Source organism: Caloenas nicobarica, chromosome 1, assembly GCF_036013445.1.
Source record: "Caloenas nicobarica isolate bCalNic1 chromosome 1, bCalNic1.hap1, whole genome shotgun sequence".
Classification (NCBI taxonomy): Eukaryota; Metazoa; Chordata; class Aves; order Columbiformes; family Columbidae; genus Caloenas; species Caloenas nicobarica.
The window spans coordinates 92,786,634-92,814,179 of record NC_088245.1 but is presented as its reverse complement, the minus strand read 5'-3'; positions in this window follow the sequence as shown (position 1 = coordinate 92,814,179).

Sequence of the window (27,546 nt, the reverse complement as noted above, 5' to 3'; positions counted from 1 at the left end):
ATGCCACTGGCCTTCTTGGCCACGAGGGCACAGTGCTGGCTCATGGTCATCCTGCTGTCCACCAGGACCCCCAGGTCCCTTTCCCCTACACTGCTCTCCAACAGGTCATTCCCCAACCTATACTGGAACCTGGGGTTGTTCCTACCCAGATATAAGACTCTGCACTTGCCCTCGTTATATTTCATTAAATTTTTCCCCACCCAACTCTCCAGCCTGTCCAGGTCTCGCTGGATGGCAGCGCAGCCTTCTGGTGTGTCAGCCACCCCTCCCAGCTTGGTGCTTTGTCTCCTTTCATGAGAATGCAGCTGCCTGGGCAGTGCTCTCTGCTTCATTAGAGCTCAAGAGAGAAATGCTCTCACATCCCAGAGGAAAGTCTGGTCTCATCTTTATAACTGTAGGTTGCAGCTCTCATCAAGGCTTTAGAGGAAAAGGCCAGCCTACACTAGGCTGGGGAACAGGACTAGGATTAAAAATGATGTGGTAAAAAATGAGACATTTTTAATCTGCATCGGGTGATCAGTCCATTTTCCCAGATCCTGCAGAAACATGTAACCAAAGAAGGAGGCTGCACTAGTTGACCAAAAATAAGCAGTAGAGAAGTAAAGACTACTTTTTTCAGGGTCAGTGCTGGATTTAACCAAAGCATAGGTGAAAATGTCATTTGGTCTATCTTCTTGTATTTCTCCTTTCTGTTCCTTGGTAAAAGTATTGTTCTCATTCATTACTTGATGCCTTTTCAGGTCTTAAAAAGATCTGGTTTGCAACCATCGTGTTTGAAGATTGGCAGTGCTGCGGACTCTAGAGCTGTGTTATTACTTGATCACATATTTTGGAGGGTGTTTCTATTTTTTTTTTAGTTGAGTGAAGATTGGTAAAGTAGTAGTCCATAGGTTGTGCTTGAATTGAACTTGAAAATGTGGCTACTAAGGACTTAAGCTCAAACAAAAGTGAGGAACCAGAACTATAACACTTGAAAATCAATTTTGTTAGAATTACTTTTAAGTAATTTCTTCCATTACCTCATTAATATCTTCTCATCCTCTTTTTCCTGCATACCATTTCAGTGAAGCAAAAGATTACAGTTGTGGGCAATAAAGAAAAATATGGGGTTATGAAATGAATTTCGTTTTTCAGGCTCTCTCTTTACTGATTGATGTCATGAGGACCCATTGATGTGCACCTCACTCCCCAGCACTGGGGTTTCTTCAGGCATCCCACCACTGGGACAGCTATAGTATTGGGTCTATAGAAATGACTAAAAGGTGAAGATTAAAATCAAGCACTGGATTACTTTTGCTTTTGCCTGAGGCTCTAAATCTAATAGAGGTTTTCAGTGGCTCTTAACTTCCACCTTGAAACATGGGGAAAAAAAAAATTGTAAAATAAAACTTAAAATTTCCCTTCCTCATTTTGATTCCAGAAGGTAAAATGTCAAATGTGTAAGCTCACTACACTGACTTTGATTCTTACCAGAGGTCCAACAAAATCATGCCATTTTGAAAATCAAAGTGATTGGGAGCATGATGTATGTTTGTGCAACGCAAATGTCAAATTTGTATGCTGGAGTATTCACAAACCATGTTTCTGGATTCATAAACAACTATTTGAGCCAAAAGTCCTTAAGTATCAGCCTGATGGAGAGCAGAACACTGCTATTTACTTATCTAGCTAATGAGAACTAATCAATACACCTCCAAGAGTGAATATTTGAAGAAAGTAATTCATGCTTCATCTGCAAAGTTGAAGGAATTAATTGAGCAATTTTTGATAATGAAAACATTATATAGGAAATTACAGTCTGATTACAGAGCAGGCAAAGAAGTAAAATGTACTGGTTACCTTTTCCTTCATGAATTAGTTTCTCTGTTGCAATAAATTATGTTGTGAAGGGTCAGATACACGTAGTGTCTAACACAGAATTGTCATTGACCCTCACACGCAACACCTATAATACTTCTGTTGTTGAGAGGTATTTAGAGGGTATGAAGCAGTTGCCAACAGTTAAAATTCCTTAATTAATTTGTCAAATGTTTTCCTTTTAACACTATGAATGTACTTTTTACCAAACTGAACTGTGAAAATCTCCAGATTTCTGGGGAGTTGATTTGTATATAGGAATAGTCTCATTGTCATTCTCCCTTCTTACATCTCCTCCTGCCTTCACTTTTCTAATTGCTGTTAACCACTGTAAGCAGAGACAAGCCCATGCAAAGCATCATACCTACTTGAAGAGATTTCTCAGGACTTTCTAGCAAGGCAGGCACAACTGAACTGTGTGGCACCAAGGAAGAGACAAAATAATTTTTCGGGAAATACTGCCAGCATGAGAGTGTATGGCTTCAGCCTCCCCTCTTACCCCTGCAATGGTTCCCGCTCCATAAGAATCAGAGCTCTCTCTTTTTTTTTTTTTTTTTTTTTTATACAGCCTCCTTTTTGTTTGGTTCCCAAAAGAAGATGGAAATATAGGCAAAGTGCTAAGTGAAGCTATGTATTTTTGTTGCTGTTCACACTTGCTCATGGAATGATCTGGCAGATTTCTAACCATGTTCTAAAAGAAATTGCTGAAAGCGTCAGCATTGCTATGCACTTCGATACCTTGAAAAAATCAGCGGGATACATCCATGTAATAAGTTTGAGATTTTGCATGGGGCTTGTTCTGTTCGCGAAGATTATCGCTGTTTGCACTGCACGTTGTCTGTTAAAGATAAATTGACACGATCCATTTTTTAGCTCTCAGAAAATATGCTTACCACACTTTTTGCATGGCAAAACCTTCAGGAAACAACCCCCTTTGACAGACTCTCCCATTGACACCACGTAATCATGTGGCACAAGGGTTTCCTCTTTGCAGGGATCATCATAAGCTGTTCTGACTCACTGGCACATGGATTCCTGAAGAAACCTCTGTAATTTCCCTGGTTCTCAGCCAGGAACTTCTTATCACTTGCTAAGGTGGAAGCTGTCCCAGGAGAAGTGACTGGAAAAGTACATGCAGGTTGCACTACATATAACACTGCTAATTATAAGCCTTCAAAACTCATAAATCAGCTTTAACATTCAATAGTTTTATAATGGGAGTTTGATTTTACTTCTTAAATGTATTGGAGTAATTTACATTAACTTTTTTTAGTTTTTCTCAAACAACGGCAGAGCTGGAGACTCCCCAGTAAGAGCTGGTGCCAGGGACACTCCTGTGGGCTCTGCTCTTGTGGGAGGCTCTTCCACGGCAAGAGGAGCTGGATGTCTGTGAGCTATCCTGGGTTCTGCATTTCAAATTAGAGCACTGGAAACTCTATAAATTAACCAGAACATCTCTAAAGAGGCAGGCATTTTCTGTCCTCAGCCTGTAATCCAGACACAGCTTCCATTGATGTTTTTTTTTCAGAACTTTTTAGAAGTGATACAAAAAATAAAGGGAAGGTGATACCATGAATGTTTCTACATGTTCCTTTTCACAATACAGCTGAGAGATGAAGAATATATCCAGATCCCCATAAATTGCATAATTACAACATCTCTGAAAGTTTATTTCATATGGTTTCTTTCAATAGTACATTTGTGATCACATTACTGTTACAGAGTTTATTGGATAGGCAGAAAACACTGCATCTTTGTCTTACTTTCATAGATGACTTTGCAGACAGCAGAATCCAGTAGTGCTACTGCTATTAATTTTTTCTGAGTTCTACATGTCCTCTAAGGATGTTAATGTTCTCTTTACAGTAATAAATTAAACACAGCTTATGCAGAAATATGATTTCTTTATAATTTGTACCATATGAAATTTTAGTAGTTTACATTATAAAATAATTTAACTTCTATTGTCTCAATTTTGTGTATTTTTCTTTCGTTCATCATATTAAAAGTATTATTTCTGTATAAAACTCCTATTATAACCCTAACTTTAATGACGTTAATTCCCTTCAATGCTGTTTGTTCCACTTATAAAAACGACTAAAAGAGTAAAGAAAACAATAGCTGCAGATAATAATTTACTTTCTTTTTTAAAAAAATTTTACAGTAATTTTTCAAAACCTGCCAAAACCTGAAATTTGAGAAAAACCTGATGCCAGCGCACCATTACAGAACTTAGTGAAATGGTACTGTTCCTAAAAAGAGAACTTCTTGACCTTCATTTTGAAGTGAATACTATATTCCCATCTTTAAGGCAAGGTAAGTCTTCTGCTCTCATTTCAACTAACCGTGGTGCATGGGTAGAAAATATACATGACTGCTTTATAACCTGGAAAAGTTTCTGTAGTACCACTAGCCTACTTGTGTACCGTGTAAGGCCAATACTTTATGCTTATCTTAGCTTTCATACCTGTCTGGCCCATTGGAGCAATTTCCAAATTGTGGCTAAAAGTGCTGAACCACTCACATATTAGCAGCAGCTGCACAGGTTCCGTGTGTTTTGCTGTTAAGATGAACATACAATATGTGGAGGGTCATTTTCTACTACTTCTGTGTAAAAAATAGTAGGTTATATAGAAGTATCCTGGAGTTCATATTCTGGTTTTCTTCTTTATAAAGGTTAAGTTTGATAGAATATCTTTTTATTTTAAAAAAGAAAGTGAAAAAATCAATTTAATGTCAAGCCATGTTTTTTGTGCCAACTAGGTGGTGCCAGGATGTGCAAAGAGTAAGACCAGAGAGCTGAGCACAGGCAGCTTCAAAAAACAAAGGAAAATACTCTCATGTTTCAAAAGAATTCACGAAGGAATTCAAGCCACTTATACTTCCTCTGATTTAGGGGAAAAAAAAAAAAAAAAAAAAAGGAACAAACTAATCCAAATCCTGTAAACTCTAGGCAGTAGTGAATGAGACCAATGTGTGTGGTATGACCAGTGATACCTCTCTGATGACTTTTAACCTGTTGTTGATGTGTATGATTGCCAGAAGAATGATAAGCAATATTATTTTTTATAAATGGATATAAAAAGTAGCCTTGTATAAAGAAGTATTTCCCTGTAACTACTACGCATAAGAACATGCTTAACCAACTTGTTCATGCATGCCAAATGTTTAAGTTAAAATGGTTACCACCAATTAAGTGTTTTTACTCAGGATACATCTGCATCCTATAACTCTGCAGACTAGGGTGCTGGCCAATATTTAAAGAGATTTTCTCTTGGTAGCTTTCCCAAGCAGACTTGGAGTTTGAAAAAACAATTTAAAAAAAAAAAAAGCCAAAAGTGCTCTACTTCTATATTTATTTCTAGTGCATTTACGTACAGGAGATTAAGGAAGACTTTCCTATAATAGGTTAATTGGAAGATGCAGAAGCATCAAAACAGTGTTCTAGTGCGAAGGAAAATATTTTTCTCCACAGATGCTCATTCAGAAATTGACTGGTATTCAGCAAATTGGAAGTTCACCGTTGTAATATCTGTGATGAACCCTGATTCATTTGGCCTGTGGATCAACTGGAGGCAAACATTTTGAAGAAAATAATTTAATTTCAGGTCAGATTGCCATTAACTCTAGTTGTCTAAGGTTCCTGTGCTATCATCTCCCTAAGCGGGGGGGAAAAAAAAAAATCAACGTGAACACATTTCACTTGTGTGGTCACAGGGCTCTGGAGATGCGTGGCCATATTCACCGAGCCACAAGTAGATGGTTGCCAGTTGCAATTGGCCGTTTCTCTCTCATTGCCGTGCCACCTGTACATGTTGAGATGTCTGGCTTGGCCTGGGATAAAGAGACAAGGGACCTGAGGCACCGGGGTAGCTCTGGCAGACAGCTCTTTCACTCATGCTAGTGTGGCTGGACAGAGTAGAAAGAGCACTTGAGTGCCCCAATTAAGGCAAAATGGCACCTCAAGGCCATAGTAAAGAGCAAGCCTTAATAACAGGAAAGACACAACCTGAAACTTTACTTTTTTGGCTATTGTAGACAGAGGACCACAAATCCCAAATCCATATGAGCACAGCCTGCCTGAGGCCCTAGGGAGTGCTGGCTTAGGAAGTTCCTAAATCTTTAGCGTGGAAAACCTCTATGTACGGACAAAAGTTCCTTCCAAGTGCCTTTCCTACTTTGAAATAAACAAAAACCCCAAAGGATCCCCAAACCTACTATTTCTGCTCCTTTTAGGAGATGGCAGCTGTGTATCACATCACATATCAGGCCATAAAGGGGTTTCTAGCAGAAACACGGAGGTTCTGATGTATTGGCTATTTCTGTGTAAAGACATATATATGTGTATATATATGTATTGATTCGATATACTACCTAGCACCATTATGTCCAGCCGTGAAAAGGAGAGTGAAGTGTAATGTGCCCTCTGAAGCTTGTCTTTCATTCTTCCCTTGCATGAGTCCTGCTTTGTGTCAGATGAGTAGACATTTCCTAAAACAAAGTGAAGCTGCTCTTGACTCTTACTTACAAAAGATTCCAACAGAAGTTATTCAGAGTATAAAATATACATGAAAAGGGATTTAAAATATCATCCAATTCATATTATTTGAGCGATAAATTAAAGCTAGTGACCTCTAACAAAATTATAAAGATGGTTAGAATAGCAGGAAAGAAATTCAGCCCTATTTCAGCTGAAGCTACAAAATAGTTCTCTCTGGCTCCATTAAGAGGTTCAAGAACTGTAACAGGGGTCTCTAGATTTTTATTAAAATAGCATATAGAGTATGATTACAATACATTATATCCCTATATAATATTTATTCATTTCCCTCTAGTCTTTTGAACTTCATGATCCTTTGGTCAATTATTTTCAGAGAAGGAAATTGAAACTTCTTACATGGCAACTTTGACAAATGTGCAGCATATATATTGTATAGCATTCTCATGGGAGAACTTCAGAAATAAAATTAGTTCCATCAACATGCCATGAGTGCGTCAGCTTGGGCCTTCCTGAAGCCTTTGTCATGGCAAATTTGCAAAGGATTCTTTCATCTTTATCCCTGCTTAGAAACATTGCATAAGATCTCTCTTATTACTCTTCCTAATTACCTATCCCATCACCTATTCTTCCTCTCTGAATATGTGTTTAATAAAAAGATATAATTTCCCCATAGAAAAATAAGTGAGGAAATATATATATGTGTGTATATACACACACATATATACATAATTTATAGGAAGAATTACTATCTCAGCAGGCAATATACGTCTTCCATTTAGCAGCAGGCCAAAGATGATGATAAAATCATTAATTCTGTCAATATAAATGCTAAATAGAAATGGGAAATTGGATCTCTGCCTTGTGTCACATTTTCTCTGGTAGGAAATTACAGGAGAGAAATTGAATCTGACGAACCTTCTGCGTTTATGGCCCCTCATCAAAGGTACAGCACGTGATATACAATAAATAGCATGACACCTCTTAATTAAACAGTGCTATTGTTTAGCCCAGAATAAATGTGCTTTTTGCTTGGCCAATGAGCAAGCTACAAGCTCCTACAGGGATCATAAAATAGAGAGGCCATAAAGCTAACCAAAATCAAACTGACAAGCCTGCACTAATTATTTCTGGTATTACAACACTGCAAAGATGGTTATAGGTTGACAGATAATAGAAGTGAGCTCATGAGTAAAGCACTAAACGTTTTAATGTTGTAAAGAGAGCATTTTTTACCTTTAGTCTAGGTATTGTGTGTATTGTACAATTTTCTAAACTACCATCTTAAATATGCTTGTAAGTTGAATTTATGAAAGCATAATTTCTCGTAGAAAATTCCTACATCTTAGCTGTGGAAACCAATTTTAGACAGGTGTAAGCTGTTTGACTTTCACATTGGATGATCACAGGGGCTTGTAGAAAGTGTGGTGAAGGGAAGGAAAAGGAAAGAACGCACGTGAAATAAATAAGTCTGATATCACAGTGTGAGTTCAGTCATAACAAGAAGAATATTCATATTTGTAAATTATTTTCCTAAAAGCTCAGTCAAGAACTGCAAGAAAGAGAAGTGCGGCTCTTTGACATGATAGTTGACCTATGAGGAGCTTTGTTTTCTATAGGCCTATTCATTCACTTTGTTTTACAATGAACAACTCAGTAATGTGAATTATTATTTCCAGTCTCACCAGTGGAGTGAGTAAATAAAAGCAAAATGCAGTGCAGGAGGAGGTAACTTCGCAGCACCTCATCGTTGGGTTATGGAAAGAAAAAACAGAGTCCTTCCACAGTTGCAAGAAAAAAAAAATTAGTCTTGACTAGCACCTTCTGCGGAGAGCCCCCACCATAAGGCAGCGAGTTTCCCTTGTTTTTACTGGTTTTGGTTTGGTTTGGTTTGGTTTGGTTGGTTTTTTCTAAGAAGTTCTCCTCTATGTGTTTTGTTTACGTCTGAGGGTCCAATTCTGCAGGTCCTGTGGCCTGGCCATGCACACGTGGAGCTCTTCAGCACTGCTTGACCTCCTTTTCTGCGCTGCTAAAATCCTACAACCCCCTTCCCAGCATGAGCTGCTATAGCCAGTGGCTGCTCCAAGGGACTGGAAGGTCCCTGGCTGACACAGCCTTGGCCTCACCCCCCTGGCCCGCATGGGCAAGAACATGCCTGGTACGGGGAAAGAAATGCCCCTGAGACAGGGGGAGGTTTGTGAGCTGCTGATGACACCCAGGGCAGGAATCATACTCCTTCAACTTGCACAGTTCCTTCAACTTGCACAGTGGCAGAAACAGGGCAGGTACTAAGGATTTAGTATTCATTTTCCACTCAATACAAGCAATGTAGAGAGTCCATATTGAAAACCCCAGACAATTTGTTAAAATACCAGTCTTGGTGTTTTACTTAACTTTGAACAGATATGTGTGCTATCACTTCACGTCCAAGTTGCCTTCCAAGTCTTCATGTTAAAAGATAGTCAGCACTCAAAAATTGGCTTCACAAGTAAGAAATCTGGATTAAAAATCATCCTAAAAGTACTTGCTTCTTGTAACTCCTAAGTAACACTAAAAGGTATTGTTGAACTCCCAGATTCACAGAGGCATTTTAAATGATGCATGTTTCTTTTCCTAGCTAACCTTTACTGATCTTTCAAGTCGTGTTATCTTTAGGAATCAATAAACTACCAGCAAAAGAAACTAAAAAAAAAATGAAAAAAACATGGAAATTGCTCAAAGACCTTTCTGTGACTACGAGTGCAAATGATGGAAAACTCTCAACTCAAATTACTGTTTGAAATATCATTATTCATAAGGGCAAACAAGCCTTTTGCTGTGCCCATTAACCTGAATATGGACAGCATTAAAAAGAACGACAGCTGAACTATGAGACCCATTGAAGACAAAGTGGTTGTTATAGCCATGTTCATATGCAGTATTCTTGAGTGCACTGTAGCTTTGTGGCTGGAATACAGAGAGAGTCTGATCACTATCAGAAAAACAGATTCAGTGTCAAAGCTATATTTTACTGTGCTTTCAAAGCTGAGGGATTGTTCCAAAACACAGTATGCTGCATGGAATGTAAATGTGATACGGTTTTATCTGAGTAAAGTTTTGAATTGATAATGCTTTTTACCATGTGTAGCATAATAAAACTTGTATAGAAAGGGAAAAATAGTATGCACGTGGTAAATTTAGATGTGAGGTTAGAGACTTTGGGGAGAAAAGGAAAAGAATTATAACAACTCAACACAAATTAATTTTTTCAAATGCTGTGGCAAGTTCTCCCTCTCTCCAAACCTTTAATACAAGTTTGGTGTTTTTGAAGGGCATGTAAAATCAAAATTAGTGTGAAGAAGGATGGTTACTAAAGGATTTAGGCAGCAGTCGGAAAATTTGACAAATTTCCAGTTTTACATTTCCTTCAGAATTTCTGGGCCAATGTGAGGATTGTCCCAGACCACCACAGTTTTCTCAAGGCTCTTCCTGAGCACTGTAGGCACAGCCCTTTCTGACAGCCTGACATTATCAATCCACAGCTTTTGTTGGTTCTAGATTTGCATTTTTATTTGTATCGGTAAGTTCTGTTGTAACCCTTAAAAAACACTTTTTTCATTCATATCAGTATTTTTTCCAACCAGTTCTCTGAGAAGCATTTCCCAACCAACTCCACTTTGAGTGCCACCATCTAAAAGTCTGAAAATTATGTACATCAGGAAAAAAGCTTGGCGATACTACATCTCACTGTATATCGTATTGATTTTTATATCAGTTTAAACCTTTCAACTTCAGCATTCCTGTCTGTCCCTACCATGAACTTAGAAAATGTCTCTCTATCATATAGTTGTTGTAGAGCTTCTGGAGTCTCCAGTTTTCCTTCAGGGGGCTGGGACCAAACTCCAAGCATTCATGAATCCTTCAGGAAACTTCAGGTGCACTTGACTTAAGGATGGTATTGGGACAGGAGAGAGGCTTGCATGGCTTTTTTGTGCCTTTACGTGTACAAAGGATTATCTGCCTTTATTACACACTCTAAATTTTTTTGATGGAGTATGCTTTTCTAACTTCTTATACCTCATTCCCAGGCTTAGAGACCTAGGGATTTCTTGAAATCTTTCAGGGAAGATGTACAGCAAGGCCACGTGAGCAAAAGTTTGTAGCTTTGGAGGGTGAGGGTGGGGGAGAAGTAAATGTTTTGAACTTCTAATGAGAATTAGATGGGAATGTTCAGATGTGATTTTCCTCTGGTTTACCCACTAAACTCTTAGATGAGAATGTTAGTCTGTACTTTTCTCTGGTGTGGTTTCACTGAGCTGAATACCAAAGCAAAGGGCCTCTGGGCTTCTAGATATTTGTTCCAGAGTTTTTGACTGTGACAGGTTAACGTATCTAAAAATTAAAAGTATGTTGTACACCAAGACCTCTAGGTTCTAGGTCCACCAGCTTGTGTGTCATCAGGTGGCTCCAGTCCAAGGATGTGGGGCACGGGAGATATTTTTTATTGGTGAGCTACCCTAGAGTAAGAAAGTTGAGATTACTTACATAATACCTTAAGTAGCATAATATCTTAAGTAGTATAATATCTTAAGTCATAATTTCTCTGTTTATTTTCAGTGGTTGATCAATTTAAAGTAGATCTGTAGAAATCTAATGTTTTGCTAACTGATAACAAATACATAGCTTAATATAGAATAAAAAGGCAATGCCAAATAGTGTCAGATACTGGGAACTGGCATTTCAAAGGAAGTATGTGTTTTTTTCTTTAGAACTATCTATTATGTTATTTATGAAAAGAGAATTTTTTGCATCTCAGCTGAATAGAAGTATGTTTGCATATTTATAGCATGTTATTTTTGCATTCCTATTCATAAACCCTATACATTCTCACTCCCTCTTTTTTTTTTTTTCCCCTTGGCCTCTTGGTATTTAAGCTTCTGGAAATGTATATGTCCAGGATTTTTCCTGCAAAACATATGATACAGAAACGAAACTAAGTTTTCTTAAAGAAGTAGGACTTAAGGAAAACCCAATTATTCCCACTAACAATATGATTGTGTTTCTGTTGTTCCTTGTTTCTTCTGAAATATCTGAAATTATTTTGCTCCTTGTAGAAACTTAAAATGAAGGCCACTGTTTGTGAAATCATCAGTATTATAAATATAAAGCAAGCCTGGAAATTCACTAGGACAGTACCCAGTATGAGTGTCATCTCATGTGGGAGGCATTTTGCCCAGGCACTTTCTTTTTGTGTGTTAAAAATACCTTTGGATTCTGCACACTGGTGCCAAATATGAAGTGCAAAGAAATTCAGGCCCACTAGGAGACCACCTCTAGACTGAGAGGAAACATATGGTCCAGAAGCAGTGCTCTTTTTCATTCATTCATCCTGGCATAATCCTCACATTCCCAGACTGACTCTTGTCAGGATTTAAAAAATGTATGAGGGGGCAGCTGGAGTAGTTTCCGTTCCACTTTATTTAAGCTGTGTCTCTTAGCCTGCCACAGACTTGGCAGACAAATGCCAGCCTTCTTCAGCTCTTGGTAGAGGTGACTAAACCAAAGCCCTTGTATTGAATTTAGGATGATTTAGTACTCCCCGTGTCAGGAAGATGTCCATGGATTCCTTTATTCATGCCTCTACAATAACGGTTTAAATTGGCAAGGATTCACCGTTCAGACATTATCTGTAGTCCATATTAATAGAACAGTATTGCTTTTCATTAGCTTTATAGCCATTAATGAATGATTTGGTATGGACTATGGGCTTTCTTGGTGGCCTCAGACCATAAGATCCTGTATTAACGGCGTATCTTTCTTTCTCTGTAGGTGAGATTTTTCTTGAACTGTTTGCTCTGAAGCACGTTTAACACATCCTTGTATTGAGTTTCTTTATACACAGTGTAGTTGTATTTCAAGGGCGCTCTCTCCAGGAGCAAGAAGTTTCCACAGACCTCTAGAAATAGACCTGCAGTTGCCTGGAGGAAAAGGAAACACCGTGTACCAGGAAGACAGGACAATATGAGATCTATATGCAAGTAAGAGCCAACAGTTCAAATTAGCCTTAATGCAGGTAACATGTGCATAATGTTTTGAGCTTTCTTTGTCACTTAGTTGGAACTTTATGCATGCAAAGAAGGCAGGATAGGATACACTCATCAGAATCAACATATGCATGAGAGCATTGCAGTTTAACTAAAGTGAATGCTGCAAGACAGTAACCAACATAAATACCTGCATCATATCGGGATTCAGAAATCACATTTCTGTCTATGATTGTGTTGGACATAATGGAACAGATATGTTTATGTGAGGAAATGTAGCCTCAGGGTCACGCCAGGTTTGCATGCAAGGAACAGGACAGATGTAAAACCCAAATTCATTTGAATTTGATCATATTTATGTTTGCGAACTTTAAGTACCTCACATGTGCAGATTCGCAAATGCACCAGTCAGTGAACCCAAACCTAGATACTAGTAAGAACAGTAAAAAATTTTGATAACAAAATGGCATGTTGAAAGAGATTCTGAGAATGCTGTGATTCCAATAACAGTTCACCTAGCCTGGGTGCCCACGGCATGCGTAGATATGAATTTGCTGGTAGAGACAAGTACTCCAATATGTGTGGAGTCAAAAGATTATCTTACTATGAGAACACTTATATGCCACATCTCCTGATCTGACTGTAAAACTTAAGGCAGTAAAAAGAGATATTTTCTCATTCCTTTGTTTCTGGAAACAACAAATAACTTAACTTTGTTTATTCTTGCCTCTTTATTCTCCTTTCCCCCAACTTGCCAATATTCAAAACCGAGGAAAAATCGGTCTCATTATAGGCTCAGAAATAAATTTCTTCAATCAATATTCTATGTTTTGGGGAATGGACATACTAATTTTTACTATTTGGAATTTACAGTTCTGAAAGCCTGACTCTTTTTTTTCTATTTTTAACCTCTGTGTTCTATTTTTACTCATAGGCCATGTTTTCTGTTCAAAAAGGGTCCTGGGTTATGAATGTAGTCTGTTCCTTTTAAAACAAAATCAAGTAAGAATAAAAAAGTGAAGAAGGGGATGGAAGTGCAGCCAGAGTATCTGCCCATTTTAGAATTCAAGCCCTTGTCTTCATAAACAAAATCTAAATACATGTGGTTTCTAGCATTAGCCTTTGGAATTTAGCAAGAAAAACTCAGTTTAAGGGAATATAGGTCACATGCAGAGATTGTGTTGGAGTTTAGGACAGAGAGAATTTGGAATTCCTTCCAGTTTCTAAGAGATAGTCAGCTTCTGTGTGTTGAATTTTTATATCATTCCCGATAATAACCTGTGCCCATGAAACTCAGTTTAAACATATGCAATAGCAGTAAAAACAAACAAACAAATCCATTTTTATACCAGGCCAAACATTCAAGAGGGAAACCAAATTGTCCAGCAACTCTTTATATTTTTTCACTGTCTGTTACCTGTTGTTTTGTGGGGTTTTTTTCATATGGTATATGTTGAATTGCAGTGTAACAAGATAATGACTGTTTTCATCTTTACAGCCAATGTATAGCCAGTCAGTACCAGGAAACTATCAACAGAAGAACACCCTTCTTAAAGGTCTGTTCATCCTTTTGTCTTCTCTCAGGTTAAAGACTTAAGTCTTGCACAGCCCTGTTTGAGGATTCATGATGAGCAGATCACAAGGGCCTTACTTGTCCCACATTCTTTTGTGGTCAAAAATATACGTTCAAAGCAAAATATATTTCTATGACAGTAGGACTGCAAAGTCAACAATTAATCTGTCTCACCACTCAGGAATCTTTAAATATATTTGTGTGTTTGTTTCACCTCACAAGACTGATATTGGCAGGTGAACCAAGAGGATTTTAGGGGCCACAACTTGAGCTGAGAGTTTTGTGTTTCTCCTGAAAAACTTGACCACAACAACACTAATACTAAAAGCAGACCTAGGAGAGGCTTTGCTCATTGAGTTGCAGGTGCTCACAGTGTTATTGACTGTTGCAAGAGAAACACAACACCTAACTTTTACTGGGCACGGTAACAAAGGAAATTACATTCACAGTTAAGGTGGAAAAGATGTTTGCTGGTGCTGCATGTTCCATAGACACCGTGTAGAGATGGCTCAGCTCCCTCGGTGAACGGTGGGCAGTGCACCCAGGAAAACAGCCCTCAGGACAGGCAGCTGCTGGGGACAGAATGCAAACACAAATTCAGCCACAGTTTGGTTTGCCTGGCCTGCTCCAGGGACGGCTGTGGTGAGGGAGCGAGGGAGGGATGGAGAACCAACCTTGCATTTGCCCTGGCTCAGCTGGATGACTTTCTTCCCCTGGGAGAACGAGACAAACAGACTGCGCTTCTGCAAATTGCAGCCAGACTCTTGTCTTCTTCAAGGGTGGGCTTTCTGTATATTTCCTCCCTGCATGCCCCACCCTGGCTTGGCAGTTTAGGCAAGATTCTTGTATTTCTTTGGATACTGAATCTTTAAAAGTATCTTAATGATGGCAAAAAAATGAATATGACATAGTGCCAGCAAAAATATATTAATCAATTTAATAGTAATAAAAAGTCACTAAATTCATGGAGAGTACTGGGTTGGAAAACTGAAGGGGTGTACATTTTCCAGCTCAATTTCCCTTCTGGATGCAGGTAGTGAGTCACAAGAATATCTGACTGTTCCCAGAGAAGTTACTGGGCTGGGTTTTAAAAATAATTGGTGGGTGCAGTCCCCTTGATCACACACACACACACACACAAAAAAACCTCGAGGCTCGTTTGTGGTGTAACAAGTTTAGTTGGACAGATTTTTTGTGGGTTTTTGGGTTTTTTTTGATTGTTGGTCAAAATTAAAAAATAAGGGAAAATGTATTAGTTCTTGTAGAACCTAAACAGAAATTATTCAGAGCATGTTTTATGAAACAAACGCCATAATTTTATTTTGGTTTAGCCTAAAAGTTTTCCATTAACTCAAAGGAAATTTGCTTTTTCATCTGTTTTTCCTATTAAGGTCAGCTTCTGAATGAGAAATGACACTTCGAAATGCTTTTAATACTGCCCTTCTCCCAAAAAATGTAAAAGGAAATATTTTGGTGTTTTCAAATGTTTCCCACCCATTTCTTTCAACTGATACTATTTGCTGAGCCCACCCTCAGTTTCTCAACTATTTTAGCTTTGGCACAGCTCAGTTTTCCACTGACTTCTCCAATCTATTCAAAAAACTACCCAACTTTGATCATGTGTCCTCTCATAAGGAATAGGTGTGTCCACCAGGCAACAGCTAATACAGAAAATAAGAGATGTGTTACTGCAAATAGTTAAAAGAAATTCTTAAGGAATTAGGATGCTCAGGAGGGAAGGGAGATGTTGAGCTCAGGCTTAGTCTCAAATTTTATGTCCCTGTGATTTCTGAAATTACCTGGAGATGTGATTTTGACAGAGTATATCACATTTAGTAATACCTTCTGTGATACATATGGTAGAGAGGCTTGTACTGTTATGAATATTGAACTGTTCTTTTTTCTCTGTGTATGTTTGCTACAGATAGTACGTAGAGTCTTGGAGTCTTTTTCCCTATAGTAGAGCCCTGTAGGCTTTGAAGGTCTTTAAAGTAAGATTTTCCAGAGTGACTTGCAAAGCCAGATACAACCTGTGACAGCTCCAGAGGTTTAGTATCCACCTTCAGAAAATCCACATCTCCTCACTTTTTAATTCTTGGATTTCTCTCTCAGCAGTGTTAACTATTAGAATCTTGCAATAAGAAAAAATGTGAATTAACATTTAAAGTAATAAAAATTCTCAGCATAACAGAAAGCTATGGAGAAGTGAGAGGAAAACTATATAACTGCTATCAGACTGACCATTGTTAACATTGTGTGGTTTCATAGCATCACATTTTATTTCAAAAGTTGACTTAACATAAAAATAGTATTACTGGTTTTCAATTCATTTCTCCTAAAGATTCTTTCTTGTACAGCAAGAATAAGATTGGCCATATTAATGCATAAATGTTATTTCACACAGAATCACAGAATCACAGAATGTTAGGGGTTGTAAGAGACCTCAAAAGATCATCTAGTCCAATGCCCCTGCTGGAGCAGGAACACCCAGATGAAGTTACACAGGAAGGCGTCCAGGAAGGTTTTGAATGTCTCCAGAGAAGGAGACTCCACAACCTCCCTGGGCAGCCTGTTCCAGTGTTCTGTTACCCTCGCTGAGAAGAAGTTTCTTCTCAAATTTAAGTGGAACCTCTTGTGTTCCAGTTTGAACCCGTTACCCCTTGTCTTACCAGTGGTTGTCACCGAGAAGAGCCTGGCTCCATCCTCGTGACACTCACCCTTTATATATTTATAAACATTAGTGAGGTCACCCCTCAGTCTCCTGCAAACCAGAGAGATGCAGCTCCTTCAGTCTTTCCTCATAAGGGAGATGCTCCACTCCCTTAATCATCTTTGTGGCCCTGCGCTGGACTCTCTCCAGCAGTTCCCTGTCCTTCTTGAACTGAGGGGCCCAGAACTGGACACAATATTCCAGATGAGGTCTCACCAGGGCAGAGTAGAGGGGAAGCAGAACCTCTCTCGACCTGCTAACCACCCCCCTTCTAATACACCCCAGGATGCCATTGGCCTTCTTGGCCACAAGGGCACAGTGCTGGCTCATGGTCATCCTGCTGTCCACCAGGACCCCCAGGTCCCTTTCCCCTACACTGCTCTCCAACAGGTCATTCCCCAACCTATACTGGAACCTGGGGTTGTTCCTGCCCAGATGTAAGACTCTACACTTGCCCTTGTTATATTTCATTAAATTTTTCCCTGCCCAACTCTCCAGCCCGTCCAGGTCTCGCTGGATGGCAGCACAGCCTTCTGGTGTGTCAGCCACTCCTCCCAGCTTGGTGTCATCAGCAAACTTGCTGACAGTGCACTCTATTCCCTTATACAAGTCATTGATGAATATATTGAACAATACTGGCCCCAGTACTGACCCTTGAGGCTCTTCACTAGACACAGGCCTCCAACTAGACTCTGCCCCATTGACCACGACTCTCTGGCTTCTTTCCTTCAGCCAGTTCGCAGTCCACCTCACTACCCGATCGTCCAGTCCACACTTCCTCAGTTTAACTGTGAGGATGCTGTGGGAGACGGTGTCAAATGCTTTGCTGAAGTCAAGGAAGACCATGTCCACCGTTCTGCCATCATCAATCCACCTCGTTATGTCCTCATAAAAGGCTATGAGGTTGGTCAAGCACGACTTCCCCTTGGTGAAGCCATGTTGAGTGCCCCTGATGACCCTCTTATCCTTGTTATGTCTTAAGATGGCACCAAGGATAAGGTGTTCCATCACTTTCCCAGGGATGGAGGTGAGGCTGACCAGTCTATAGTTACCCAGGTCCTCCCTCTTGCCCTTTTTGAAGACTGGAGTGAAATTTGCTTTCCTCCAGTCCTCAGGCACCTCTCCCGTTCCCCACAACTTAGCAAAGATGATGGAGAGTGGTACAGCCATGACTTCAGCCAGCTCTCTAAGCACCCACTGGTACATCCCATCTGGACCCATGGATTTATGGATGTCCAGATTGCTTAACTGGTCCCTAACCCAGTCCTCATCAACTAAGGCAAACTAATCTGTTGTCCTGCCTTCTTCTGGGGCCTCAGGGCTACGGGGCTCCTCAGGACAGCCTCTGGCAGAGTAGACAAAGAAGGCATTCAGTAACTCTGCCTTCTCTGTATCTTCATTCACCAGGGCACCCATCTCATTCATCAGTGGGCCTACATTGCCTCTGGTGTTAGTTTTATCTGCCACGTATTTGAAGAAGCTCTTTCTGTTGTCCTTGACCCCTGTCACCATGTTTAATTCTAAGGAGGCCTTAGCTTTCCTAGTTGCCTCCCTACATCCTCTGACAACAGCCTTATATTCTTCCCAAGTGGCCAGCCTCTCCTTCCAGGATCTATAAACTCTTCTCTTGCACTTGAGTTTGCCCAGCAGTTCCCTGTTTAACCACGCAGGTCTCCTCGCTCCCTTCCTTGACTTCCTACGTGTCGGGATGCTCTGATCTTGAGCTTGGTAGAAGCAGTCCCTGAATGCTAACCAACTATCTTGGGCCCCTCTACCTTCAAGCAGCCTTGCCCATGGGATTTCCCCTAGCAATTGTTTGAAAAGGCCAAAGTTGGCCCTGCTGAAGTCCAGGGTTGTGATTCTGCTTGCTGTTCTGTTCCTGACACATGAGATCCTGAACTCCACCATCTCATGGTCGCTGCAACCAAGGCAGCCCTTAACCTTTACTGCTTCAACCAGACCCTCCTTGTTAGTGAGGATGAGATCCAGCAGCGCTCCTCTCCTAGTCGGCTCCTCCACCATTTGCATCAGAAAGTTATCGTCAGTGCACTGGAGGAACCTCCTAGACTGAGGCTGGCTGGCTGAGTAGTCCTTCCAGCAAACATCAGGGTAGTTAAAATCCCCCACAACAACCAGAGCCTGTGACTGTGAGGCCACGCTCAGCTGCCCGCAGAAGGCCTCATCAACTTCATCACCCTGATCTGGTGGCCTGTAATAGACTCCCACAACAGTGTCACCCCTGCCAGCCTGCCCCTTAATTCTCACCCACAGACTCTCAGCTCACTCCTCATCCACCCCTGGACAGTACTCTATACATTGTAGTTGCTCTCTCACGTAAAGAGCAACTCCACCACCCTGCCTGGCTGGCCTGTCTTTCCTGAAAAGGGCACAGCCATCCATGACCACATTCCGGTCATGTGAGCTGTCCCACCATGTCTCTGTTAATGCCACCAGATCATAATCTCGTGACCGAACACAGGTTTCCAACTCCTCCTGCTTATTCCCCATTTCCTGCTTTTTCCCCATTTCATTTAGGCCCACAGAGTGCTTTTTGTAAACAGGCCCAGCACGGAGGATTGTAGTTTTAACATTAAAGTACCATGATAGGTTAATTGTATCTGAGAACCCTGCCGTGAGATAGTGTTTTGATGAATGAATTCATTATGTAGGCAGGTGGGGCCAATTGCCTCTCTGTACATTTGAAGGGGTATTGATCTTTCAGTTTTGTTAAGGATGCAGTGCTCTTAATTAGACAATTTGGTTTTTTGTTTTGTCTTGTTTTGGCTGTTTTATATTTTAGCAAGAGAGGTTCCCATTTATTGAAGCTTCTATAGCAGTAATGAGATTGTCATTTAACCTAATTCTGTTTGTTTCACTGATAGAAGTGTTGTAATACTGCCATATTGATTTTGTTTATAATAAAATTCTGCTTATAACATCTGTGGCAGCTGCAAGAATGGAGGCTCATTTTCAGCCTAAGAAAAAATACTTACAAACTTATCATTTTTCAAATCCAAAGCGGTAGAACAAAATCATAGGAAGGGAGAGATTCTTTATTTTAAGGGTGAATGACTCAGGATAAAAAGGAGTAGGGTTGAAATGGGAGGAATAGCGGGAGTGTGTTTGATATCTGAGTGTTTCATGACATTTCTTTCTAAAAGTTTCCTTACTGTAGATGAAGCCCAGTGGGAGGATAGCAAACTCTGGGTCTCTAGACTCTAAAAACCCAGCAAAGGTGATAGCTGACTGACTGTTCTTTGATGACAGCTGCCTCTACAGCCTCCTTGGCAGTCCCTCCTTGGAAGCCTTCCACTGGAGACTGCGAGCTCCCTCCGATGAACAGCCAGAGCGCTTTCGTGTTTTGTGAACTGTGAAAGTTGAACTTTCTTCAAGTCTATCTAAGAACAGAGCCTGTGTCCCAGCAAATTATTTCAAATGCTCTGTCCCTGCTAGCCATTAGATACCTTTTGATTAAATCAAGCCAAGTTTATTTGCCCTGTGGAATAGCTTGGTCTCTGGCATATAAGATAATGTTAATGAATATGGAACTGCTGTTAAAGTAATATCCAGGACCAGTATCCTCTGTACAATCTAGTTAGGCTTAATATTACTTGACAATAGAGAAGAATGTGTTACAGATAAGGGAAGTCACCTGAGGTGCCTATAAGAGGGAAGGAAATGGGACTCTTTCAAGAAAAAAAGTTACACTGACACAAGAACAGCCTGATAGAAGGTTTGGTGCAATATGGTGTGCTCAGAGAGAGTTGTCTTTGGCATAGTATCTAAGAAGAGTGTGTGCTTTCTACCGTGAGAGCCCCTCTTCTCCTGCAGGGCCTTACTGTTTTCACAAGAATTGACACATGTTCTTCTCCAGCAGCCAGGGTGAAAACGGTGATATAGTCCAGGCAGTACTTGAATTTCCATACAAAGGTCTTTCAGCTTGAATTACTCATACAGGACATACAAACCGGAACCCTTTTGGCTCTCTCTGCTAAATTTGCAGCTGTTTGTCCCAGGGAATGGACTACATCAGCCAAGGCTGATCTTTCTTCCTAAGTGCAAGAGGAGAAATACTTCTCAGGTCCAGGCAGATGTCTTCTGGGGAGATAAATAGGAAAAGGTCATTATAGATGCATATTTTGCCTGAAGTAAAGCTTGGGGCAGAATTTTGTCCTTGATTAATACAAGGAAAATAAATGAGTTAATAAATAGAAACAAATTATATTATTAATTAAATTGGATTTTACCAACTTCACAAGAGCTGATACTTGAAAATATGACAGTGGCAAAGTCCCCTATCTCTTTATAATTCTGAAGCAGCTACTGCTGCCCTGCTGTCATGTATAGTTTACACCTGTAATACTTCCCAAATCATACTGACTCCTGTTGGAGCCAAGTCCTTCTTGGTTCCAGCCAGGGACCCAAAAGCACCAGGAGGTTCTCCCACCCCTCCTTCTGCTCCCCTAGGAAATGAGCTACCTATGCTTGAAGCCAGCTCTGGCATAGTTAGTATACATTACTTACATGCAGCCGTATATCTTACTGAGGTGGACCTCGTCTTGCTGACTTTATATCCCGGTTTGACCCAAACAGGGTGATCACTGCTGGCCAACTCTGGGTGCTGTCACCAAGGCTGCCCTGCTCGCCTCGCTGGGGTGCAGTGGGATGGAGCCCTGCTCAGCTCCCTTCCCTGGCTGAGCCGCTGGCCCTCACTGTGCCCTCATATTTTAACTGTAGGTTAGGTAGCTTTCTGTAAGCTCTTGGAGCACCACTGAGGTATTTTTTGTTTTGGGAAGGTGAAGCTTCTTTTAACCTAGATCTTTTAATAATACTGTTAAGGCAAGGACTTTAGAAATAGTATTTCTCTGTAGACAATCTCATTTTTTTATATGCGTATGTGCAAGCACACATACTCTAGGCTCTATTACCAAGAAAACAAATAATATACAGTGTTACATAAGTATGTGAAGTACTCAAGTTTTTGTGACAGGAGTGAACTGGATGAGATAGTTAAGGTGGCCAGCATAGTGACAAGGAGATAGGAAATGAAGTCATCAGAGAAAATAAATGGTTAGAAAGTACTCAGGAAATCTGGATGCTTTCAGGTCGCTTAGGCCTGACTAAAATAATCCTTGGACTGCAGCAATCACAGAAACTTTAGTAGTAATATTTGTGAAAGGCAAGGAAAGCTCTGAAATGCTAAAAAGGACAAGCTTTGGGTTGATGTGTGAAAAAGGAAAAAAGGAAGGTGTCTAATAATCATAAGATGACCAACTTTTTTTCAAACCCCAGAAAAATGAAGAAAATTATAACTTTAGGTACCTGGAAGGCAACAAGGAAAAATACATGTAATATTTACAATAGATTTTTCTTTAAGCAGTGTCAACAAATCCATTTCCTTCTAGAACATGAGTGAAAGAGGTGGCACTTAATGAAATTTTGAAATTTTATCACAGCTTATGGGAAAGATAGAGAAATACAGACTAGCTGGTACTCCAGAAGAAGTAAATGTCACAAAGAGTCCGCAGCTGTCCCATTTCATCCCTGGACTGGTGGGCCTAGACCAGCTGAACAACCACAACCTCCAGTACTCCTTTACTTTCACCAGGGACAGAAAAAAGTCATGTTTCTTTATCTGTCAGCAATTAGGATTACTGGGCATCATTCTCCCCTTCAGTGTTCAAGGTTCAGTTCCTGCACACTATAAGCCGGTCTTAACTGAAATTGTGCTTAAATTGTTAAAAGACACAGTCCCATTTTTTCTTTTGCCTTCTTACTTTCCTTTCTTCTCTCTTTATCCATCCTCTCAGGTAATCGAAAACGTTCAGTTTAACCTGGATCATCAGTTCACTGATTAGGTTGACTGTATGGTTGCAAAAATGCTTGTGCCAGCGTGACGGTAGAGAGTGGTAAAAGAGTAGAGACACAGCATTGTCTTGCGTTACAGCTTATGTGAAACTGTTGCCATAGTGCAATAGGTTTCCTGCCTGGTCTGTCAGCTAAGCTCAATTAAATGATCCAGTGCTACAAGCAATTTCTTTATTGTCATCTATCTCCCTTGTCCATCCCCCATATGATTAGTTTAAGCTCTCCATGCCTCATACATTTTTATTGTTCTACGTTTAACCACAATATCCTGTTTCTGCAGGTGCATAATCCTTCTTTGCAGCCATGGTTGTGTTGATCCTGGGCAATATTTTCCAGAAGCTGGAGGATGCACTCACTGTAACTTTTCTCCCATGTGTACAATAACTGCTTACAGCTCAGTACTGTTGCATGCATTTCTTTTCCACCTCTATATAGGTTCTTTCCAGGCCATTAGGACTTAAATTTTCTTCCTGACATAATGACTGGTGCCTACTCTGTCAGAATACTTCTTCCTGAGCAGTTCCTCAGCTCGATACTTCTATCAGAATAACATACCCTGTATATGCTAAACAGAATCATGAACCGGTGAAATCAAGAGCAGCGAAGTATGAAGTAATAGAGAAAGCTGACACTTTGCAAATAATTCCTTTCATATATTAAAATTCTGATGTTTGAGAATTTCTTTCAGATCTTAAATTTTTTTTTTATCTCCAGAAGGTGATATTAAAAGTTGAAAAGCTGAGTCATAAAGAAAGTCAAGTCCTTCTGTTTCAGAGTTCTAAAAATCAATGGGTTGATGAAACTTCCAGGAATGCGTTCAGCCTTTTGGTATGCAGAAAGTTGTAATTTTTTTATACTGAATCTTTTGTTTGAATATATGATTGATTTGAGCTGTTGGTTTGGAGGTCTTTTTTAAACTTGTTGGAGAAACATTTACTGTTCTGCTTGGGTTTTGCCCCAGTCCTGCCAAAATAACACTGTCAGAACCAATTGTGCTTTCCAACTACTTATAGAAATCAGTCCCTTCTGGAAGAGATAAACAGGTTTTGAATCAGACTTCATATACCTTACTTCCAGCTAAAACAGGCATGGCAGACAGAAGGCCAGGAGAAAGGTAGAAAAACTTACAGAACAGAGAGCTTTTATGTAAGGGAACAATATAGGTCAAGAAGACTCATAAAGTAAAAGGGAAAGAATAAGTGATTAAAGATGGCTGATGACCAGTAGCCACAGCAAAACCCTTAAGAGTGAAATGGTTTCTGCTACAGGCTTTTGACAGCGCTTATGCCGTTGTGGACTTAATACCACTTTGGGCACCTATTAGAATGAATAAAAAGTACTGTAGAAATGCGATTTTTAGTACCAGAATGCATGTCTCGGAGTTACAGCCACCAATACTCAGTCATGGGATTTTTCTTTACTGTATGTTTTGAAGTTGTAAAGGTAAAACAAGTAATATTTATCTTTTATATGAGGAAAACAGTGCATTTTGAATTTGTATTTAAAAAAAAAATACTGAAAGCGCTAACAGAAGTAGTAATTTAATGTCTGTCTAAGGTAATAGTTCGCTATCTTCCCTGTCTAGAGTGTGATTAAGTCACACTTTCGTAATTTAATCTACTGTATTCAAATGAAATATTTTTTTCCAGACTGAGAGAAGTTTCTGTCTCAAAGTTATATATACATTTGTAAACCAAAGATATTGTGTATAGAAGACAACTGTCTTCAAACCAATGAGCTTAAACACAAATGAGCAAGAAAGCCAGACCAGAGAAATGTTTATAGCCTATATGGAAAGAGCATGGGCAACTTCAATTACTAGTGCAGGATATAGCTTACTAGGGATAACAGAAGTGCAACAATCTCAGCAATGACTGATGGACAACTGTTCTTAGGGTATGTACTGCTATAATTATACAAACAAAAGTAGATTTGACATCACAAGAGCTGGGCAGGGGGCAACATTCTACCCTACCGATAGGAAAACCATAAAAGAAAGGAAGAGTCAGATAGAAAACTTTGAGTTGAAGTTGCTTTCTTGAGGAAAACAAAATGTTCTATTGTAGTAAAACTCAGGTCTTTTGAGAAAGCATGTTTGATTTTGTCTAGAATCATAAGCAGCATCACTGTAATCTCATTATCAATCAGGGATTGTCACCACAGGAGGTGTAGGTTTGAGTTTCAGAAATGTAGTACAAATATTCCTAAATTGATAAGATCTGGCTATTCCTAGACATCAGAGCTGACCAACTTCAGTATATTATCCCTGAATCAGTTTGAGGTAATGCTAGTTTATACTTGGCCTCATAAACAATAAGTATAGGACAGGAGGGCTAGTCGTTGCAGGTAACATTTGGTCAAGTAATTCAATTTAATAAAAACATAAACAAAGGAAAGTCTGTGATACAGGCTTCTGTTTCAAATGAAAAAAAAAAAAAGTCTAGCCAATATCAGATTTTGCAGAAAGATTGGAATTCTCTTCTAATCATCATAAGAAGAGGGTGGTCTCCTTTATATCTCTAGAGTATAACTAATACTGTCTCCACTTTTACAGTAACATTATGTTTACCAATTCAGTAGGCCTCAGTAAGAGTTAAAGCACAACGTGTGTTTCACAGGGACAGATCTAACATAGATAACTGAGTTCAAATAACACTTGAACTGTGTAGATATATTGTACTTTTCTTCTCTTTTATTCCTAGATCTGCAAGTTTGTGGAGGTCATTGGTACTCATCCTCACCACCTTTATGGAAATGATTAACTCAAATGTGTACTGGTTGTCTCACAGCATTCGGATTCATCACCTTCTAAAAGAGATGCATCAGGGCAGCTTGAATTATTGTATTATTGGTTTCTGGGGCAGATTATGCAGTATCTTCTTGTCCTGTGAATTAGAAATTCTTTGGAGGGTATGTATTTTGATTTGGCCAGTATAAGTGATTTCTTAATCACTAATGATTGCAATTCTCGGTGATTTATTTTGGTAATGTTATCATAGAGGTTTAATTTGCGTCAATCTCTGTCCTTTTTTGAAAAATAGAAATAGGACTTTTTTTTTCTTGAAAATCATTTTCCAGGCAATGGAAGTATATTTTATTTCCCATCACAGTAGCTGTGCTGTGTCTCTAAATGGTGTGATCGGTTTGTAAACAAAAGTTGGAAGGAAGAGCAGATATACAGTAAGAAAGAAGAAAACACCAGGATGCATATTTAGCACACATTATTATACTGCAGCCCATTTCAGTATCTAGTTAATTCAGCTTATAGTGATAGTTTATGGTTAGAAACAAGTGTCTCACCAGGCAGGGTTAGCAGGTCGGTAAGACAGAGACCAGTTAACCAGAAGCAAGACTGCATCATGTAAGCAGACAAATTGGAAAAGAAGAGGCATGACAGGGTATTGGTCAAACCTGAAAACTCAACAATTTTGGAGCATGCCTATCCACTTCAGAAACCCAAGAATCTTGTGACAGCTCTGGTGCCGTTAGCTGTTTCTCTCAAAGTGACAGACCAGGCCCTCCAGAAATGCATTCCTACATCAGCATTATCCAATCTGAAACGAAGCTGTAAAATATTTCCCTGATGCTCAGAATAGGTATTACGCATCTGGACCGTGTTCTTTTAAAGGCATGTTTTGCTTTAAAAGCATAAAGGCAGGCCACCATTTATAACCTTATTTAAAAGCAGTTTGGTACATTAAAAAAAAAAAAGTCAACATTGATATATTTGGCCATATCTGATGATGTGGAGAGCACATATTCCAAAATCATTCTCATATGGCACGTGACTCAAACAAATGCCATGCTGTGCCCTGGTAAATCTCGGGTGCCTATAATGGTGTGACTGTGGCAGGAGTTTCTAGCAGTAAGGTCTGAGAGGAGGTGATGAAGGCTTTTTCATGCATTTTTATGTCCTTCCTTGAGGCAAACCAAAAGTCTTGCCGGCTTTTAACAGGGCTGCTGAGTACTCCAGTGCAGTCTGAGTTTTGTTTTCTCTTGAAAGATATTATACCAGCTAGGAGTATCCTGTCAGCACAGCTGATGGTTTAAATGTGCCTCCTGCCAGCTGAGTTATTTCCCTTCTTAAATCGCTATACTAGGCAAAACCACCAGTGCTCCAAGGGCACTAATGGGCTCTGACCCCCTTCCTAGGGGGACTACCCGCAAGCCCATGGCCTGGCCCTGTCCAGTTGTCCAGTCCCCAGGGATGTGCCCGATGCCCCGAGCTGTGGCTGTGGCTGGTGCCACCCGCCTGCCCTGCTACCTGGTAGAGGGGTGCCGTGCAGGGCCTCACAGACAGGGCTAGGCTGAGTAAATACACCTTAAGCTGCAAAGGAGCAGTGGGATTTTCTTCACTTCTGTCACAGACATGTTTCCTTGTGGCCACGCATCTGGGGCTCTGCTTTCCAGGTTGCTTTCCCCACCAGAAGCACAGTGCAGATGTGCTCTCCGAGGAAACTCTCTCCTGGCCTGTTTTCAGCTCAGGGAGGATTTTCTTTTCCTCAGGAAGGCTGAACCCAATAAAATCTCAGAGTTTTGGTTGGATTTGTTTTTTATTCTGTGGTGTGTTTTGGCTTATTGCTGGTCTTTTGTCACCACACTCACAAAGGCAAAGTCGTGCTGAGAAAATCAGAAATAAAAGAGTCAGCAGTCAAATATTCAGATCGCCACCATTTGCAGCCTGTGGTTTGGATGCAGATGAGAGGCTGAAAGTTTAGCTTTCTGGCAAACATGGGCATATCTTTTTCTGACAATGCTTGTGATGGTTTGCAAGCCATGACTGAAAATTTTTCCCGAAGAAGGGTCCCCCTGGGGATATCTGAACTCCAGATCAGGCTCTGAATTTTATGGCTTTAGGGAACAAAACCCGCTTCTGACACCAAAGGCTTGGTGTTATCCTGGAAGAAGTTTTAGATTTCTCTATTTCTCTGTTGCTGATTTTAAACTTTTATGACTGGGGTGTAATTTGTTTGGGCCTGGGAGTGTTTCTGCCCTGAGGGTGTTGTTGTGGATAAAG